Source organism: Elephas maximus, chromosome 18, assembly GCF_024166365.1.
Source record: "Elephas maximus indicus isolate mEleMax1 chromosome 18, mEleMax1 primary haplotype, whole genome shotgun sequence".
NCBI lineage: Eukaryota > Metazoa > Chordata > Mammalia > Proboscidea > Elephantidae > Elephas > Elephas maximus.
In genome coordinates, this window is record NC_064836.1 from 30,030,264 (window position 1) to 30,051,221 (window position 20,958).

The 20,958-nt window shown below is 46.9% G+C and overlaps 1 protein-coding gene across 4 annotated transcripts in view; it reads left to right on the plus strand.

The window, feature by feature from the left end:
• Window positions 1-1,343: 1,343 nt before the first annotated feature.
• The window catches only part of TIAM1 (TIAM Rac1 associated GEF 1), a 438,421-nt gene continuing 418,806 nt past the window's right edge, over window positions 1,344-20,958 (plus strand). For 2 of the 4 annotated variants that reach the window (XM_049858598.1, XM_049858601.1), the window contains exon 1: window positions 1,344-1,431. The gene's annotated coding sequence lies outside the window, so the exon portion shown is untranslated. Of the gene's footprint in view, window positions 1,432-7,283; window positions 7,504-15,372; window positions 15,557-20,958 lie in introns of all 4 variants that reach the window. The other 2 variants (XM_049858597.1, XM_049858599.1) reach the window with 2 other exon arrangements.

Here is a 20,958-nt window from a genome sequence, read left to right on the forward strand (position 1 = left end):
TATTCCGGGCAGAGATGAGAGAGCAAACAGAGATGGATCCGTTTAGACGGGCCACTCTACAAAGACAGGTACAGATTTCCGGAAGCAAGGCCGGGGGTAGGGAGGCCATGGGAAGCCTTTGATGTGGTGAGGGTGAGAGACGGTGGCAGAGAGGACGCTCAGCAAGAACAGAGGGGTTTTCCGGTTTAGGTCTTCCCTCTAAGTCACAGGCTATTCCTTTTGAGTTTCATTTCTCTCTGAACAGGATAACCCCTCCGGGGTGCACTAGATATTCATGCCAGCCTTTGTCCCTGAGGGTGAAGCCTCGAGGAAAGGGGGAAGCACCAAGCCCGTGCAGGGAAGAGTCTTCCTGAGAGTCTCTACGGTCAGGGTCCCCCTGTCCGCCGCAACCTTGCAGAAGCAAAACTGCAAATATCGTTTCCGGATTTTACAAACAGAGCAGGCGGTCTCCGTGAACCTTGCCCGAGTCACTTAGGAACATGAGGCCCGCCCCACGCTGGGATCCCAAGTTCACTAGCTTGGCAAGGTGAGTCAAGCCGGTGCGTCTCGGACCCTCCAGAATCCGGTTAAGGTCATCATGCCCTACCTGGAGCCTGGCAAGTACCCACCGCCCTCCAACATCCACGGGCAGGAAGAGCTTTCGGGCTTTTTCTCTCACCCAAAAGTTCCCCTTAGAGCCAGGGACACGCCTCCCAAGCCAGATCACGTGCCGCAGGTACGGCGCTTTTTGGCTCTACCCCTCCCCCGTTCCGTTCCCCAGTCCTCTCCGCCTTAAAAATAGGTAGCAGGAAAATCCTTTACCTCCGACCAATCCCACCGATGCCGAGCCGCGCGCGCGCGCGCTAACCCGAGCCCCTTCCCTGAACATCATTGGCCACCTCCCCCTCTGCGGACTGACAGGCATCTTCGCCGGCCTATTGGCGGCGGAGGCGGAGGCCGCTCGGCCCTCCCAAAGCTGCTTTGTTTGGGGCTCCCTCGCCGTCCCCCGGCCCGCCGTGCCTCGGGTGCCTTCCCCGACTTCCGCGGCCCGCGCCGCCGGAGCCTCGCGGGCCAGCATCCCCGGAGCGCGCGGCGCCCGCATCCCTGCAGCGGGCCCGGGATGCAGCCGAGTACTCAGCGTGCGCCTGTTGCCACTGTTCGGGCCAACTCCGAACGCCCCGCTCCTGCATCCGCCGCCTCGGATTGGCCGGCCGGAGGCGGAGCGATCGTCCGACCAGCCAACCGAGGCTCGGTTTCCCACGGGCGCCCGCGGCTCCGCCCCCAAGGCCGCTGGCCAGGGTGCCCTGACAGCTCCCATTGGCAGACGGCTCGCGGGCGAGCGGCCTGGCGCGCAGCTCTGCAGCGCCGCGCACGCCTGGGCGCCCGCATCCCGAGGCCCCGCGGCCCGCATTGTCCCCAGCACCCTCCGCAGACCCGGGGCGAGCCTCAGGGGTGAGTACCGCGGGACTGAGGGACAGCGGCGAGGATGCCCGAGCCGCACTGCCCGTGACGGGCACGTCCCGACCCCCGTCTCCCGCACTCCGGGGCTCCGGCGGGTCCTAGCTCTCGCGATCGGCTGGACTCGTATTGTTCCCGTGCTCGCACACTTGGGAGGTGGGGGGACCGGGGAGGGACCGGGAGGCATCCCTCGCTCCGCGGAGGAACGGCCAGCGGGGAGGCGAGACAGCGGAGCCCAGCGCCCGGCGCCAATGGAAGTGACAGTGGCCAGGCTTTGGCACTTGGCCCTCCCGGCTCAGGTCAGCGCAGACCTGCGGCAGCGGCACTTTGTATTTGTCGGCTGATTTTGATCAACTTCGGGGAGGGCGTGTTTGTGTGCTTGTGTGTATGTGTGTGCTTCTGTCCCTGACTTGAGCGGCCCCGGGCCTGGGTTTTCGGCCAGGCTGTTTGGGCGCACACCTTGGCGAGCTGTGCTGCGCTCGGGGCCGGGGGCACGGGGCCGAGAGCCCGGGGGTCGCCGACAGGCGGGGAGGGGGCATGGAAAGCAGAATCCTGCGTAGACAATGACTCGCCCGGGTGGCGGAGGTCCCCGCGCCCGCTCTGGTCCCAGCCTCGCCCTCTCCTTGCGCTGCTCGTCGCCCGGCGGGGTCCCGCGTGGGGCCCGCTTTTGTTTACAGACCTCGCCATTGGGCGAGAGCGGGGCGCTGCTCTCCCCCGGCCCCCGCGCGGCTGCCGCGGGCCCCCTCTGCGCCGGGAGAAGTTGGTGCGCGCTGTCAGGTGACGCCCCCTCCCCGGGCCACCGCGCGAGACGCTGCAGGAAAGAGGCGGCGAGACGGCGCCCGCGCCCTGTCCCCGCCGCGCACGGCGCCCCCAGGCCCCCTACACCTGGAAGCTCCCCGGCCAGAGACTCTCAGGCTGGCGGCCTTCGGGGCGCCGACCGCGGCACTATCAACCCCATCCCTCCCAGTCGAACCCTCTGGTCTAGCTCCAGGGTCAGTCCAGGTTGACCCAGAGTGTGTCTTTCCCTGCGTGTTGGCAAGTCTTGAAGGACGAGCTCAAGCCCTTGAGGCTCTATCCGACTCGGGCCCGCTTCGGTAGTACCCACGCAGCAGAGCGGTCCGGATCGGGTTACCCATCCGTGCCCATTTGGCGCACACTTCGGGCTGGAGCTGAGGTTGAGAACCTGGCGCTGAGATCAGATAAACCCGAGTTCCAATACCTGCTCAGTGTCACTCACGAGCCCTGTGGTCTTGATGGAGCTGCTTAATTTCCTTGTGTCTCAGTTTCCCGAGTCTGTAAAATGGGAATGAATATTTGCCTCCTAGGTTTTTTTTTTTTTTTTTTTTTTTAGGGTTACTGTGGAGAGATTTTAAACAAGACATTACGAATTAACTGCTTAGCCCAGTGACTGCCACATTGGAAGCACTGAGATACTGTTGATTCCCTGTTGAAGGGAATGCGTTAGAGGACAGCCCTGTGTCTCCCCCTTTCTGTCTTGTACACTCCCCGGCTCCCATTTTATTTTAAAAGGCCTACAGCACTGCTCTTTTCAGCTTCAAACCCGGCGTGTTTTACTTGGCCTTGGGCGTGATCATACTTTCCTCATCGCTTGCAGCTCCTTTTTTGTGTTTCAGTTTCCATGAAGGTTTAGTTGCTGCTTCTTCCTTCCTTCTTCCCCAAGGCTAAACTGCAGGGCAGGCCTGAGGTCAGAGGAGGAAAACCCCCTCCAGAGGGCAGATGGTTCCAGGGAACCAGTTGCTTCAGTGCAAAGTGATTAGCGCCCTCTTGGAGGGAGGTTTGAGCTAGAGATACCTGGAGACTCTGGAGGGAACCACTCCACTATATGGACAAGCTGGTGGACTACTTCCTCGCAAAGGTGAACTTTGTGCTGGGTCTTGTAGCAGAAGTGTGGGGAAATGCTGGTCTCCAAAATACACCCGGATTGCACCTCATAGCAGGAAACCCTGGTATCCTAGTGGTTAAGAGCTACAGCTGCTGACCAAAAGGTCGGCAGTTCACATCCACCAGCCTTTCCTTGGATACCCTATGGGGCAGTTCTGCTGTGTCCTATAGAGTCACTATGAGTCAGAATCGACTTGACTGCAATGGGTTTGGTTTTGATTTTGGACACCTCACGGCAAAGAGCTGTGCAAGGGGGTGCCTCTGGGTGGGAAACACCTAAGTTGCTAAGTAATTATCTTTGAATAGAGAAGAAATAAACTTCAGGAGGAGGCTTTTGAAGGTATAAAGGAAAATTGATTTCACTGAATATCTTCAGAATGCTGTCAATGTGATTTTTGACTTGTTTTTCCTCTGTTCTTTAGGCAAAGAGAGAAGCCAATTTCATACGGAAAGAAAAAAAAAACTGAAAAATAACTAACCATAGTCAGAAAAATATTGAAAAAAAAAAAAGAAACACAGGCTTGTTGAGGAACTCTGGTGAGACTTTATTGAAAAATGCCTGCTGCTTCAACACCCTTTTGCCTGTTGGGGCAAATTATTGAACAGGGTCCAAGGACACATCCTTTGGCTGTGGACCCCAGGGGCCTTTATGAGCCAAAACAAGCAAACAAACAAGTAAAAAAAAAACTAGGTGAGGAGGGGCTTGCAGTCTGTTCCTTCGGAAGTTCCCAGGGAATGCCCCTTGTGCCCCTCTGGTCCCCTGGGCCTGCCTCTGTTGCCTGAGGTGGAAAGGGGCCAGTAGTGTTGTTGCTGCCTATCTATTAATAATGTGGCCACTAATATACAGTTTCACTCCCAGAAGTGATGCTGAATCTCCCCAGCACTCCTTCCGGGAATTCTCTGGCCCCTAAGGATGCTGAAGGCAGCTTTCCCCCTGCTGCTTTCTGGGGATCTAATCAGTTGGGGGCCTGGACTTCAAAGGAAGCACGTGGTTAGCAAATCTCATTAGCTGACAATTTAACTTCCCTCTAGTGCTCATCCACAGAGCTAGGACAAAGACGGCCTCTGCTTTCTTTCCTTCCTTCTGCAGCCCTGTCTCCCTGCTCTCCTCCCCTCACCTCCCCTCCCCCTCAAAACCAGAAAGTAAAGGCTTCTCTGGCCCTGTCCCTTCCCCCAAATGACCCTGCAGTTCTGCAGCTCTGGGCCAGGAATTCTGCCCAGAAGGCTTTGCTGAGGGCCAGCTAGGTGTGCCCTTTCCTTCCTGCAATGAGCTTCTGTCTGAAGGAGAAACATTTTTGTGAAGGTTGAATGTCACAAGACAAAATTTTAATGTAAGATGCGCAGAACAAGCCTCTGACTTTCCAAGGGAGGAATCCAGGTGCACGCTTATGAATCACATCACAACCTCACCTGGATGTTGATGATGGGACAGGGGCTTCTAGCTGTGTGAGGAGCACAGGACGCCTGAGGGTGAGAAGCCAAGAAGAGCATTTCGTTCCTGTGGGCTGTATAGATCTCTACCGCAAGTCCAGGCTGCCATTGAGAAAGATCTTTATTTTCCTTTGGACTCCTGTATCTGATACACTGTTTCACTCGGGGTGCGACACACACACTCACCCACCCACATGCACACATGTACATACATGTATACATATATACACAAATGGAAGAAAGGTCCTGAGATTGGCTTTCAAAAATCAGCAAATGAAAACCCTGTGGATTATATCAGTCTGATGCCCAGTAGATCATAGGGATGGCACGGGACTGGGCATCGTTTAGGTCTGTTGTGCATAGGATTGCCATGAGTGAGAGGCATATTCAGCGACAGCTAATGACAACATGCATACATAGCACACATGCATACATGCATACATATGTATACATGTGTATACATATGTGTGTGTGTATATATATATATATATATACACAAAATACATCTACACACATAGAAAGGCAACGCTGGTGGGGCAAACGGTTCAGTGCTTGGCTCCCAAATGAAAGGGTGGTTTGAACCCACTCAGAGGAGCCTTAGAAGAAAGACCTGGTGATCTATTTCTGAAAAATTAGCCACTGAAAACCCGAGAGCACAGTTCTACTCTGGCATGCATGGGGTTGCCACGAGTTGGAACCACCTCCATGGCCGCAGGCTTACACGCATGTACACACATCCATCTGTATACATTCTAGGTAGAGTGTATGTTTCTGTGTCACGTAGCCTGTCTTTTTTTCCTTCCCTTTCTCAGTACAAGAGCAGAAAAGTCAGATGTGAAAAGCCCCGGCAGACGTTTGTTTTTTTCTCAATTCCCAACGTCCATACTCTTCATCTCTAACTATTCAGTTTTATATAAGTAATAGCCCCTGTGTTGAAAAAATTCTCTCATTTTTTATTGTAGGCCATACCACTTATTTTTTAAAATCACTTATTTCCAAAGTTTTTTTTTTTTTAAATAAAGGAGGTACTCAGAAATAAACCAGTACTCAGCAAGGAACAGAGTGTTTTGAAAAGAAAACAATGTTCTAGTGTAAAAGGGTACAAGATATTAATAGTGAGGCAGGGTTTACCCTTTCCGTTCCCTTTCCAGCTCTGGCACCTTCTTCCACACCCATCCAACATAAGACCTTCCCTGTTGCTCTGGTCTCTAGGGACCTTGTTAAGGAATTCATAAAGCCTAGACTGTGGGTACCGCAAATCAGAGAGGTTCCTGTGAGATCCTCCCAGAAGACCTTGAAGCTACATATTTCGTTAGGTGAAGATCTCGCTGCCCCAGTTGAGCTGAGTTGGAACTGAGAGATTTGTCTCACCGTTCATTGAAACGGGGCAAAGAAGTGTTGGAGGGGCACAATACCAACAGGGTGGGAGAGCTGCCCATCAGTTGTGTCCTTCAAGGGTGTTAAAGACTGCCCATTCAGCCAGGAGCTCTGTGGGATGAAGGTTCTTTCAGCTGAGTGCACCTCAGTTGAGGAATGGGTCAGTGCCCTTTGAGCCTCTGTCTAGTCAAAGCCATCCCACCCATAAAGGGAAACGTGGCTGTACTGGGGTGAGGGGACAGGCATCCTAGCATATCAGAACACGGCCAACTGAAGTATAATGGTAAAACGTGAAAGGTGCCCACATTTCCTGCTGGGGCCACACTGAATTCCTGAGGTAGGAGAAATCAGGGGAGGGGAGAAAGTGTCTTTGGCTTAAACAAAACAAAAAACACATGTGTTACTGAATTCCAGCGTTCACCCCTACAGAGCATGATTTTATTAAAGACCAAAGGATTCCTAAGCAGGTGTGTGAGGGAGGACAGGGTGGCTGGGAGACAGTGAGTCTGGGTGCCAAACTTGGCTTGGTATTGGGTGGGGGGTGGATGGGAGGTTAGGCTATGGATAATCAATCACTTTTCGTTAGAAACCCAAGATGCAGCTGTCTGAGGCCGTAGGGGAGGCGGGGCCGCGGGGAGGCGGGGCCGCGGGGAGGCGGGGCCGCGTGGAGGCGGGGCCGCGGGACGCGGGGCCGCGGGGAGGCGGGGCCGCGGGGGCGGGGCCGCGGGGGGCGGGGCCGCGGGGGCGGGGCCGCGGGGGGCGGGGCCGCGGGGAGGAGCAGGGTGAAGAAGAGTAATGGGTCTGTGACTTCCCTCAGCCAGGTGTGTGGGTGGTTATGGGATTTTTCCACTCATTGCTTCTCAAAGCTCCGACGTCTGTGATACAAAACAGTTGCTGTGGAGTCGACTCCAGCTCTTGCGAGACCATGTGTATCAGAGTAGAACTGTGCTCCATGAGGTTTTCAATGCCTTTCTTCCCAGGTGCCTCTGGGCGGACTCGAACCTCCAACCTTTAGGTTAGCAGCTGAGTGTTTGAACCATGTACACCACCCAGGGACTCGTGTCTCATACATGCTGTTGAGAGCCAGGGGCCTGGAGGAGGGGCCTGTGTTGCTAAACCTCTCCTTTCTCCTTCAGGGTTTTGGGGGAGAGATTCCAGCCTGAGGCCTGAGCACCCCACCTTTTTCAGAGTTTGGGGACTTATCATTCAGGATCTCTTTGATCCGCATGGCATGGCCTGTGCTGGGTGGACAGTGCGTGGCTGTATCCTGGGGAGATGATGACTTCCAGCAGGACGGCCTAACAGGGAAGGAGCCCAGATGGTGTAGTGGTTAAGCTCTCAGCTGCAAACTGAAAGGTCAGTGGTTTGAGTCTACCAGCTGCTCTGCAGAGAAAGATGCTTCTGTAAAGATTACAGCCTTGGAAACCCTACAGGGCAGGGAATTCCACTGTGCCCTATAGGGTTGCTGCGAGTCCGACTCGCACAGAATCGTGGGGTTTCTTCTCCCCGTGGTAAAGCTTTGACCTTCAGGATTTTTTTTTTTTTTAACTTAACATAAGTGACCCAGCTAACTGAGGTAATGTGTTCTTTGTTGTAAAGTGCCCATCTTCATCTCTTCACGTGTAGCTATGTGGTAGCGTGGAGGGCAGGCTCTGAGCTTGTTTTTCTTCAGCATCATGGAGGTTCCCTGGGTTTGGTAACCTAGGGGCTCCTTTCTGCTTGTCCAGGCCCTAAGCTCTCTGGGTATCCCGGGACATTCCTGGCCACACCTGTTGCCTGGCGGGGACTATTCATTTTACCATCTGACATTCTCTAAAGTGCCCCAGTTTGGCGGCTGGAGTCCTGAGTCCCAGGTGTCAGTTGTAACCCTGATTGTGTTTTAAATAACACTATGCTAGTACTCTCCTGATATAAACTCTGCTGTGCTCTGGTGGGAGCCCCAGTGGCACAGTGGTTAAGAGCTCGGCTGCTAATCATAAAGGTTCGGCTCCACCACCTGCTCCTTGGAAACACTATGGGGCAGCTCTACTGTGTCCAGTAGGGTTGCTATGAGTCTGAATTGACTGGCTACAAGTTTTTTTTTTTTTGTCCCTAGGTGGCACAAACGATTTGTACTAAATTACAGGGTCACTCACTATGGGTCAGAATTGACTCAATGGCAACAGGTTTGGTTTTCTGGGTTTATAGGGTTGCTGGAGCCCAGGTGGCACAGTGATTAAGAGCTATGCCTGCTAACCAAGAGGTTGGCACTTTGAATCCACCAGTTGCTCCTCAGAAACCATATATGGCAGTTCTGTTCTGTCCTGTAGGGTCACTATGAGTCTGAATTGACTTGATGGCAATGGACTTTTTTTTTTCTTTTGGTATTACCTAAAGGTTGGTGGTTCAAACCCACCCAGCAGTGCTGTGGAAGAAAAGCCTGGCAGTCTACCTCTGCAGAGATTAAAACAAAAAAAAACCAGTTGCTCAAGTCAATTCTAACTCATGGTGACCCTATCTGTTTCAGAGTAGGACTGTGCTCCATAGGGTTTTCATAGCTGTGACTGTTCATTAGCAGATCACCAGGCCCGTCTTCAGGGCACGTCTGACTGGGTTCGAACCACCAGCCTTTGGGTTAGTAGCCCAGTGCTTACCTGTTTGTGCCACCCAGGGATATGGGCAGTTCTACTGTGTAACACGTGGGATCTCCATGAGTGGCAATCAACTCGAGGGCAGTGGGTTTGGTTTTTTCGGTTTTCTGGTGGTGAGCTGCCTCTATCTTTGCCTTTTGGTTTTTAAAATGTGTTCAGACTGGAGTTGGCGGTGGGGGCATAGCGGGGTGACACGTACTTCCCTTCATTTAAAATGCTCTGTGGGTCCCGAAGTTATTAGAACTTTCAATGTTTCTTCTTGTCAAGGTGAGGCGGTGGCCTTCTTATGAGGATCCTTACTGTCTGCCTTCATAGGGTCAGGGCTTTACAAATGTTTCTTGTTCTAAGAATCTAATACATTAAAGGTGACTTCGCAGTGGGAGGAAGCCCTGGTGGTGTAGTGGTTAACAGCTACAAATGCTGACCAAAAGGTCGGCAGTTTCACTCCACCAGTTGCTCCTTGGAAGCGGTGTCGGGGACTTCTCTGTCCTGTAGGGTACCTTCGAATTGGAATCGACTCAACAACAACAGGTTTGGTTTTTGGTTTTCACAGTGGTAGTGCAGTCTTTGGCTATTAAACTTGAGAGTCAGTTTTGCTTTTGCTTAAAAGTACGTAAATCACAATTTCACACAGTAATGATGAGCCAGTTTAGTATTTTTTTATATGAAGTGTATTCTTATTTCATTCAGATTCTTCGCCTCAAATGATGCTAAGTGTGATTTGATTTTAAAAACAACGTGCAAAGTAATAATTCCATGTAGTATTAAGAAGCTCATCGCTGAGATGGGCTTTTCATGAAAGCAACAGCTGTCTGTCCTCATCCTGATTTATTCAGATCCTCTCCAGAAACAATCTCTCCTGTTCGTTTTTGTCTTTAGTTCTGCTAGTGGTTCTTTTATATCTCTAAATAATACGCACATATCATTCTATTTATTGACTTCCTGTTAGGGTAAATGACAGTTTAGCTTACTTCTTGCCTCTCAGTGTCTTTTCTCATTCTCCAGATTTTTGGTAATTATATCGATGGTTCCCATATTGATTTTCCTTAAATCTTGGTATTGCTTGCATGGACCTCTCATTGAATCCATCACCTGATGCCAGTGACTTTTACCACCTGTTTTGTAAGGTGAGCGTCTTGGGGGCCTGATCTTCCTTCCCCTTCTGCTTTCCTCCCCATTATGCCCCAGCCTCCATCAGCTGTCAGGGCTGTTAACGTTCACATTCTGTCCTGTGATGAAGCCTTCTGTGCCTTGACCGTAGATTGTTTTTGTAACAGTTTTATTAAGATACAACACACATATCGTACAGTTTGCCTCTTTAAGTGTACAATTCAGTGGCTTCTGATATGTTTACACAGTTATGCATCATAGTAGTCAATTGCAGAACATTTTCATTGTCCCTAAAAGAAATCCTATAGGATGGCTGATCCTATACCCATTGGCACTCAGTTCCCTCCACTATCCCTCCAGCCACTGACAATCACGAATCTACATTCTGTCTCTGTAGACTAGCCTGCTGTGGGAATTTCATAGAAATTAAATCATACCATATGTGGTTTTTATGACTGGCAGCTTAGCATACTGTTTTCAAGGGTCGTCCACGTTCTAGCATGTATCAGTACCTTGCTCCTTTCTATTTCTGAATGGTATTCCATTGTAATGACATACTGCATTTCATTTATCTATTCATCAGTTCATGGACTTTTGAGTTGTTTCCACTTTTTGGCTATTGTGAATAATGCTGCTATGAACATGGGTGTACAAGATCTTGTGTGGACATGTTTTCAGTTATCTTGGGTATAAACCTAGGAATTTGGAATTGGTTGGCCATAGGGTTTTTCTGGAAACCCTGGTGGCACAGTGGTTAAGAGCTACGGCTGCTAAGCAAAAGGTCAACAGTTCAAATCCACCAGCCGCTCCTTGGAAACCCTCTGGGGCAGTTCTACTCTGTCCTATAGGGTCACTATGAGTTGGAATCGACTCGATGGTGCTGGGTTTGGTTTGGTTTGGTTATGGTATGTCTAGAAATCCTGGTGGCGCAGTGGTTAAGAGCTACAGCTGCTAACCAAAAGGTCAGCAGTAGACGGCTTTTTTTTAGAATCCACCAGCCGCTCCTTGGAAACTCTATGGGGCAGTTCTACTCTGTCCTCTACAGTCACTATGAGTTGGAATCGACTTGATGGCAATTTTTTTTTTTTAATTGTATGCCTATGTTTAACCTTTTGAGGAACTACCAGACTGTTTTCCAAAGGGGCTGTACCACTTTTCTCAGTATCCTACCAGCAGTGTTTGAGGATTCCAGTTTCCCCACATCCTTGCCAACATTTGCTGTTGTCTGTCTTTTTGATTACGGCCATCCTAGTGGGGGTGAAGTGGTATCTCTGGCTTGCATTTCCCTGATGGCTAATGATGCTGAGCATCTTTTCATGTGCTTACTGGCTTTTCTTATATTCTTTTTTGAGAAATGTCTCTTGAAATCCTTTGCCCATTTTTTAATTAGATTGTTTGTCTTTTTATTATTAAGTTGTAAGAATTCTTTATGTATTCTATATGTATTTAGATATATGATTTGTAAACATTCTTTTTCTATGGGTTGTTGAATCACTTTCTTGATGGTGTTCTTTGCAGATTGATTGTATTATTTTTACTTTTTAAATAATACTTTTTATGTTTTTGGTGAAAGTTTACACAGCAAATTAGGTTTCCATTTAACAGTTTCTACACAAATTGTTCGGTGACATTGGTTACATTTTTCACAATGTGTCAATATTCTCATTATTTCCATTCTGGTTGTTCGTTTCCGGTGGTCTAGTTTCCCTTCCCCTTACCCTCTCATCTTTCCTTTACAGTAAATGCTGACCACTTAGTCTCATATAGATGATTTTATAAAGGAGCATAGTACTTACAGGTGATATTCTTTATTTGATGAGCCAGTATGTTATTTAGCTAAAAAGGGATCTCAGGGGACAGTTTTGGTTCAGGTTTAAAGTGTATCTCAGGGTGATAGTCTTAGGGAACCCTTTAGTCTCAACCAATCCAGTAAATCTGGACTTTTTAAGAAACTGAGTACTGTTCCACATTTTTCTTCCATTCTGTCAGGATCCATCTATTGTGTCCCTGATGAGAACTGTCAGTTGTGGTAGCTGGGCACCATCTAGTTTTTCTGGTCTCAGGTTAGATGAGGCCATGGCTCTTGTTGACTTTTAGTCCTGTAGACTAGTTTCTTCCCTGTATCTTTAGTTTCCTTTTTTCTCTTTTGCCCCAGAGGAGTAGAGACCGACAGTTGTATCTTAGATGCCAGCTCGGCAAACTATGGTATTGAAGGAAGGAGTCCAGACTGCACTGAAGGCATTAGCAAGAAGCAAGGCTGTAGGAATTGACAATATATCAACTGGGATGTTTCAATAAATGGATGCAATGTTGGAAGCACTCACTTGTCTATACCAAGAAATCTGGAAGACAGCTACTGGGCCAGCCGTCTGGAAGAGATCTGTATTTGTACCCATTCCAAAGAAAGGTGATTCAGCAGAACATTGAAATTATTGAACAATATCATTAATATCATACACAAGTAAAATTTTTCTGAAGACAATTCAAAAGTGCCTGCAGCAGTACATTGACAGGAAACTGTCAGAAATTCAAGTTGGATTCAGAAGAGGATGTGGAACAAGGAGTATCATTGCTGATGTCAGATGGATCTTGTCTGAAAGCAGAGAATACCAGAAAGATGTTTACCTGTGTTTTATTGATTATGCAAAGTCATTCGACTATGTGGATCATAACAAATTATGGGTAACATTACAGAGAATGGGAATTCCGGAATACTCAATTGTGCTCATGACAAACCTGTACATAGACCTAGAGGCAGTTGTTCAGACAGAACAAAGGGATACTTTGCAGTTTAAAATCAGAAAAGGTGTGCATCGGGGGTGTATCCTTTCACCATACTTATTCAATCTCTGTGTTGAGCAAATAACCCAAGAAACTGGTCTATACAAAGAACATGACATCAGCATCAGAGGAAGACTCCATTAACAACCTGCGATATGCAGATGACACAACCTTGCTTGCTGAAAGCAAAGAGGACTTGAAGCACTTACTGATGAAGAACAAAGACTACAGCCTTCTGTATGGACTATACTTCAATATAAAGAAAATAAAAATTCTGACCACTGTACCATTAAGCAACATCATGATAAGTGGAGAAAAGATTGACGTTGTCAAGGATTTCGTTTTACTTGGATCTACAATCAATGCCCATGGAAATAGCAGTTAAGAAATCAAATGTTGTATTGCATTGGGCAAATCTGCTGCCAAAGACCTCTTTAAAGTATTAAAAAGCAAAGATGTCACTTTGAGGACTAAGGTGAGGCCTGACCCAAGTCATGGTATTTTCAATCCCCTCAGATGCAGAAGCTGGACAATGAATAAAGAAGGCCGAACAAGAATCGATGCCTTTGAATTATGATGTTGGTGAAGAATAATGAATATACTGTGGAAACCAGAAGAACGAATAAACCTATACATACAGCCAGAATGCTCATTAGACACAATGATGGGGAGACTTGGTCTCATGTACTTTGGACATGTTATCAGGAGGGACCAGTCTCTGGAGAGGAACACCATGCTTGGTAAAGTAGACGGTCATCGAAAAAGAGGAAGGCATTCAACTAGATGGATTGACACGGTGGCTACAACAGTGGGCTCAAACATAGCAACGATTGTGAGGATGGCACAGGATCGGGCATTGTTTTGTTGTATGTAGGACCAGTATGAGTCAGAACCAACTTGATGGTACCTACGACAACAACAACAATATTGGATATTGGCTGACTCTGAAGATATTTTTTGATCGTCACACTGAGGAGGTTCTATTGACTTCTAATGGGTGGAGGCCAGGGTTGCTGCTCAATACCCTACAATGCCCAAGACAGCTCATGACAAGGAGGACTTATTTGGCCCATAAAGTGAATAGTACTGAGGTTGAGGAAGTCTGCATTTGAATTGTTATAAATTGCTTCCTCCTAGAATCTACATTGGAATCCTAACCCCTATACCTGTAGATGCAGTCTAAAGTAGTATGATCACCTTCCATAACGCAATCTAATATAAGCACAGTTCACAGTGCAGCCTATCCGTTGAGATCCTGTCAGTGTAGGGTGAATCCTAGATCTAATGACTCCTGGGTTATAAAATGTCCAGAAGGGGTAAAGAAACAAGTATGAAAGACATGCCATGTGAAGGTCATCTGCAAGTCAAGAAATGCCCACGACTACCTACAACAAGACATGGCTGAGAACCTGATTTGAACTTTTAGCCTCCGGAACGTAGGAAACTAAGACATGAATCAAACAAATACAATTAAAAGTCATATATTTAAATCCCTTTACCCAGGAATGGTGTTCATGTTTTGTGGATCTTTGGAAGTAAGCTGTCTCTAGGCATTAGTTGTAGATATTGTTATTATTTTTTTTATTGTGCTTTAAATGAAGGCTTACAGAGCAAATTAGTTTCTCATTAAACAATTAATACACATATCATTCTGTGACATTGGTTGCCAACCCCACCATGTGTCAACACTCTCCCCTTCTTGACCTTGGGTTCCCCATGATCAGCTTTCCTGCCCCCTCCTGCCTTCTCATTCTTGCCCCTGGGCTGGTGTGCCCATTTAGTCTTGTATATATGGTTGAGTTATGTGTATTATTGTTTATTTTATGGGCTCTCTAATCTTTGGCTGAAGGGTGAGCCTCAGGAGTGACTTAAGTAACTGAGTTAAAAGGATGTCTGGGGGCCATACTCTCAGGGTTTCTCCAGTCTTTGTCAGATTAGTAGGTCTGGTCTTTTTTTTGTGAGTTACAATTTTGTCCTGCATTTTTCTCCAACCCTGTCTGGGACTCTCTATTGTGATCCCTGTCAGAGCAGTTGGTGGTGGTAGCCAGGCACCATCTAGTTGTACTGGACTCAGTCTGGTGGAGGCTGTGGTAGTTGGGGTCCGTTAGTTCTTTGGACTAATCTTTCTGTAGTGTCTTTGGTTTTCTTCATTCTCTGGATGTTATTTTTGCTGGAATTAATTTAATAAAGTGTATTTCTGTTTTATGATAGAAAGTTTTAAACAACTGGATAATAATTTTAGGCATTTTGGGATTCTTAGTGCTTGTTAAAAGCTCCCAGTTAATAATTTCAGATATTGCTAATAACTGTATCAGGAAAGCTCGTCCTTGGCCCTGAATTCTACTGTGGTTTGTATTATGGAGGTAAAATATTGCTGGGTGATCATTACAGTGTTATTCCTCTTAAACAGTTTATTGAGCACTGAGAATATTTAGAAAAAGTGTTCTAAGGTCTACTGTGGCATTATAGAAAGATTTTATGCGAGTTTGAATAATTACCTCATCTTGAAATGTCTGCAATTAGGAATTATAATTTCAATTCTACAATTATGTCAATTGAATTTTAACATTTCATTACAGTTTAAAAAATTAAAACCTCATAAGGATGGGTTTTCATTTTAACGAAACAATTTATCAATCTAATTATTTTAAAATAGAATTAAAAAAATTCACCCTGTGGTTTTTGTCATTTTTTTCCCCGACAGCTCCTTGCTTTGATTTGGGGTTTGAATCTGCCTGCAGCCTTGGCCCAGTGGGCTCCCTCCAGTTGTGTTCAGCAGGTCACATTCCCTTGGCCCAGTGAGCTCCCTCCAGTTGAGTTCAGCAGGTCATATTCCCCTGATGAAGACCTATCGTGGGAGCCAGTGGCATGCTTTCATCTCCATTCAAGTAAGAACTCCTGAATGGCCATCTCCTGGGTTTGCTGAGAGCAGATGGGGAAAAACCCAGGTGGACTTTGTCATAGTTACTCATTGGTGTTAAGAACCTGGTGTCTTCACTTGTAGGGGACACTGAGCTGCTGTTAAGGGTGCTGGGAAAATCTGGAAATGGATAATATTAATGGTTGAACAATATATTAAACATAAATAATATCACTGGATTGTACACTTGAAGAAAGTTGAAAAGGCAAATGATTATTAAAAAAAAAAAAAAAAGCATCTGGGGTCTTTTTGCCAAAGACTTTAGAGATCCCTGTTAATAGTCCATTTTTAACCAGGCCCAGTTTCTGTTTTTATGAGAGGTCTGAGATTACTCCTCATGGACCGCCTCTGAATTTTAATTGCCGTAATTTAAGCCATGGCTGTCAGTTTGTCGTACTGTGCTGGCTTGCCTATTGCTGTGATGCTGGAAGCAATGCCACCGGGATTTCAAATACCAGTGGGGTGAGACAGTAGGAAGAAGAACCTGGTGATCTACTTCTGAAAAAAATGCCCAGGGAAAACCATATGGATAGTAGTGTAGAGGGTCAGTGAAAAGAGGAAGACCCTGAACAAGATGGATTGACAGTGGCTGCAACAGTGGGCTCAAACGTGGCAACGATTGTGAGGATGGTGCAGGACTGGGTGGTGTTTCGTTCTTTTGTACATAGGGTCGCTATGAGTTGAAACCAACTCACTGGCACCTAATAACAGCAAACATCTTCATAGCCTACAATGCAGTAGTTCTGAATCCCATCCAAATCAGGAAAACTGAATTTATGGGTCTCCTAGCAACCAGACCTGGCTATTGAGTGCCCAGACCTTGTCTTTATGACAGCACACAGAGCCGACACCTCCGCCATTCTGGTTACAGGGGCTTGGGGAGACTGATTCTTAGGGTATGAGATACGGCCTTGAGTATTATGTTAAGGTTGCTAGGGAAACCATAACTTGGGATTTCCTAATTTGGGAAACCATTCAGATCTCTCAAGGAAATATTAAGGTACAGTTTTTCCAGCTTGGAAAACTTATTTTGTGGAATTCTGGAATGGAGAGTTTGATTACCACATGAGCCAAGTTTAATAGTTTGATACCATGAGTATTGCAGCTGGCCTGTAGAGGCCACGAGGTTCGTATCTTGAATTTTCTCCTTTGATACGAATAAAATCTCTCTTTCCTCTTTGGCAGAGACGGTTAAGTGCTTGGCTGCTCACCAAAGGCTTGGAGGTTTAAGTCTACCTAGAGGTAACTAGGAAGAAAGGCCTGGTGATCTATTTTTGAAAAATTAGCCACAGAAAGCCCTGTGGAGCCCAGTTCCACTCTGCCATACATGGGGGTCACCGTGAGTCAGAATCGACTAGATGGCGGCTGATCTAGAGAACAAGCCCCAAACCAAACCAGTTGCCGTTGGTTCAGTTCCGAATCGTGGACCCCCATGTGTGTTAGAGTAGACCTGGGCTCCACAGGGTTTTCTATAGCTGCTTGTTGAGAAGTAGATCACCAGGCATTTCTTCTGCGGCATCTCTGGGCAGACTTGAAGCTCCAACCTTATGGTTAGCAGCCAAACACTTCAACCTTTGTACCACCCAGAGACCCCGCTCTGTTCTCTGCCAGTACTGAAGTGGCTGCCGGCATTTGATCACGTGGGCCACCCTTCATTTTTCTCAGGCTTTCTGTGAGTTTTCTCTTTTCTGCCTGGGTGATTCTTCCCAAACTCAGTCTTCAGAGTTTTGGTTCTTTCTTTTTTGATTATACAACATTTAATTACATCAGGTATGCCAAAATATTGCTGTTGTTGTTAGGTGCCAGGGAGTCAGTTCCGGCTCATAGTGACTTGATCTATGTACAACTGAATGAAACACTGCCCGGTCCTGCGCCATCCTCACAATTGTTATATTTGAGCCCATCGTTGCAGCCACTGTGTCAGCCCATCTCGTTGAGGGTCTTCCTTTTTTCGCTGACCGTTTACTTACCAAGCATGATGTCCCTCTCCAGGGACTGGTTCCTCCTGATAACGTGTCCAAATTACATGAGACGAGGTCTCACCATCCTCACTTCTAGGGAGCGTTCTGGCTGTACTTCTTTCAAGGCAGATTTGTTTGTTCTTCTGGCAGCTCATGGTATATTCAATATTCTCTGCCAAAACCATACATAATTCAAATGCATTGGTTCTTCTTTGATCTTCCTTATACATTGTCCAGCTTTCACATGCATGTGAGGTGATTGAAAACACCATGGCTTGGGTCAGGTGCACCTTAGTCCTCAAAGTGACATCTTTGCTTTTTAACACTTTGAAGAGCCTTAGTAAAACAGTAAATATCTTTTAGTGTTAAGAATGAGGGTAGTTCTTACTTTCTTGTTTATAATTTTCTCTGATGTTGAAAGTTTTTACAGTGAGTAGGAGTTACGTCTGTATTCAGAAAATTTGCATTAAGGGATATACACATTCATCTTTGGCTGGGTCGTGGCTCGTGGAAAGCGAACTCCCCCAAGTCGTATTTTCCTGTTTTTGTAATCCACTTACACGTGGGGGTTCCTAGCAAAGTGCCCCTCTCAACACTAAGGACCATGAGAAGAATAAAGAATATGTGAATTCGGGCAGAAATAACCAAAAATGAGAAAGCCCGAGGGATGGCGCTGGGGGGCAGCGAAGAGCTCAGTGATTAAATATCAATGGAAGGATTAGCGCTATTGTTGATGGAGCCATTCAGGCTGGGATGGAGCCATGGCTGGTAGTCATCAGAAAATTGCTTCTTGACCTCGGAAGGTTGACTGTCCCTTCCTTTTTTCCTCTTTCTCCTCATACAGCGGTCTTACACTCCACAGTTCTAGTCATGGGCGTACCTCATGACCATAATTTTTCTCGAGATACCAGAAGACCAAGCAAAAAAACCAAGAGTGTTCCACCAATTTGCGTTTAATTCTGAGGTGAACTCTTCTAGTTCTGGACATTCTTATGGGCCATGGAAGATTGGGACAGTTCTGGGCCAAGCCTGCAGATAGCTTGGGAAGGTTGGGGAAGAACCTGTTTCTGGATACTGAGGGTTCATGGGTAAAAAATAATGGAAGATCCTGAGGGTGGTCATGAGGGTTGAGGGACAGGTAGGAATAATGAGAGACTGAGTTTCCTGACCTAAAGGAGGATACACTTTGGCCGGGAGGTAAGACTATCCCAGAGTCCGTTGGTGGTGCAAAGGGGTACATGCTTGGTTGCTAACCAAAAAGTTGGAGTTCAAGTCCACCTACAGGTGCCTTGGAAGAAAGGCCTGGCTATCTACTTCTGAAAAATCAGCCATTGAAAACCCGATGGAGCACAGTTCTACTCTTGACACACATGAGATCACCACGAATCAGGCTCTATGGCAACTGGTTACCGGTTAAGACGATCCTACGATAGCTGTTTACAAGCACAGAGTGAAACAGAAGGCTGAGGAAATCTTCACGAAGGGTGGTGCCTCAGAGGAAGGCTCCATAGCCTGTGGTTGGCTAAGGGGGTCGAGGGAATAGCAGTCACTGCACGTGACCACAGAGGAAGGGATGAAGGCTGCTGGTTTTAGGGAAGACGTACAGTTGCCGATTGAATTCAGGTCAGGGTCTCTGCTTGGCATTCCCACTTGTTTCGTTGGGCAGGGAGCTGTAGGTAAACACCTGGGTAAACAGGTGACTTTTTTTTTCTGTTTTTTAATTGAACTTCAGGTGAAGGTTTACAGAACAAACTAGCTTTTCATTAAACAGTGCGCATATTGTTTTATCACATTGGTTAACAACTGCACTACATGTCAACACTCCCTTCTCAACCTTGGGTTCCCTGTTACCAGTTTTCTTGTCCCCTCTTGCCTTCTCATCCTTGCCCCGGGGCTGGTGTGTCCCTTTAGTTTCATTTTGTTTTATGGGCCTGTCTAATCTTTGGCTGAAGGGTGAACCTTGGGAGTGACTTCTTTACTGAGCTAAAGGGTGTCTGGGGGTCATACTCTCAGGGTTTCTTCAGTCTCTATCAGGCCAGTAAGTCTGGTCTTTTTTGTGTGAGTTAGAATTTTGTTCTACATTTTTCTTCAACTCTGTCTGGGACCCTCTATTGTGATCCCTGTCAGAACATTCAGTGATGGTAGCCGGGCACCATCTAGTTGTTCTGGACTCAGCCTGATGGAGGCTGCAGTAGTTGTGGGCTACTAGTCCTTTGGACTAATCTTTCCCTTATATTTTTAGTTTTCTTCATTCTCCCTTGCTCAAGATGGGGTGAGACCAGTGGAGTATCTTAGATGGCCGCTCACAGGCTTTTTAGACCCTAGATGCTACTTGCCAAAGTAGAATATAGAACATTTTCTTTATAAAGTGTGTATTATTGATTGAATTATGTCCCCCCAAAATATGTGTCAACTTGGTTAGGCCATGATTCCCAGTATAGTATGGTTGTCCTCCATTTTGTGATTTTCCTATGTGTTTAAATCATAATCTCTGCCTGTGGTTAAAAAGGATTAGGGTGGGATGTAACACCCTTGCTCAGGTCACATCCCTGATCCAGTGTAAGGGGAGTTTCCCTGAGGTATGGTCTGCACCACCTTTTATCTTACAAGAGATAAAAGGAAAGGGAAGCAAGCAGAGAGTGGGGACCTCATACCACCAAGAAAGCAGTGCCGGGAGCAGAGTGCGTCTTTTGGACCAGAGGTTCCTGGGCTGAGATGCTCCCAGACGAGGGGAGGACTAATGGATCACAAGGACCTGCCTCTAGAGCCGACAGAGAGAGATAGCTTTCACCTGGAGCTGGCGCCCTGGATTCGAACTTCCAGCCTACTGGACTGTAAGAAAATAAATTTCTCTTTGTTAAAGCCATCCATTTGTGGTATTTTTGTTATAGCAGCACTGGATGACTAAGACACTGTGTTATGCCAGTTGAGCTAGATGTTCCTGGAGATCATGGTCCCCACTGCCCCCATTGCAGCAATTTGGTCCCTCAGGGAGTTTGGATGTGTCCATGGAGCTTCTCTGACCTTGCCTTGGACAAATTGTGCTGGCTTTCCCAGTATTGTGTACTGTCTTACCCTTCACCAAAAGTAGGTGGCTTCTAAAGGAACCAGCTGACTCCTTAGAAAAAGTATATTTATATTTATTACATTGTTATTATAAGAACAATAAAGTACCTTGAAAGAACACATTCTCCTACATGCCTACCATAGGAACACATTTGTTTATCTTTGGTTTTCTCTGTTCTTTCTTACCCATATTTTTGCAGACTTTTTATAAATTTGTAACTCTTGCACAGATACAACTTTGTATTTTGTTTCTTTCCAGGGAACCTTGCGTCTTTGGTTTTCTCTGTTCTTTCTTATCCATATTTTTGCAGACTTTTTGCAAATTTGTGACTCGTGCACAAAT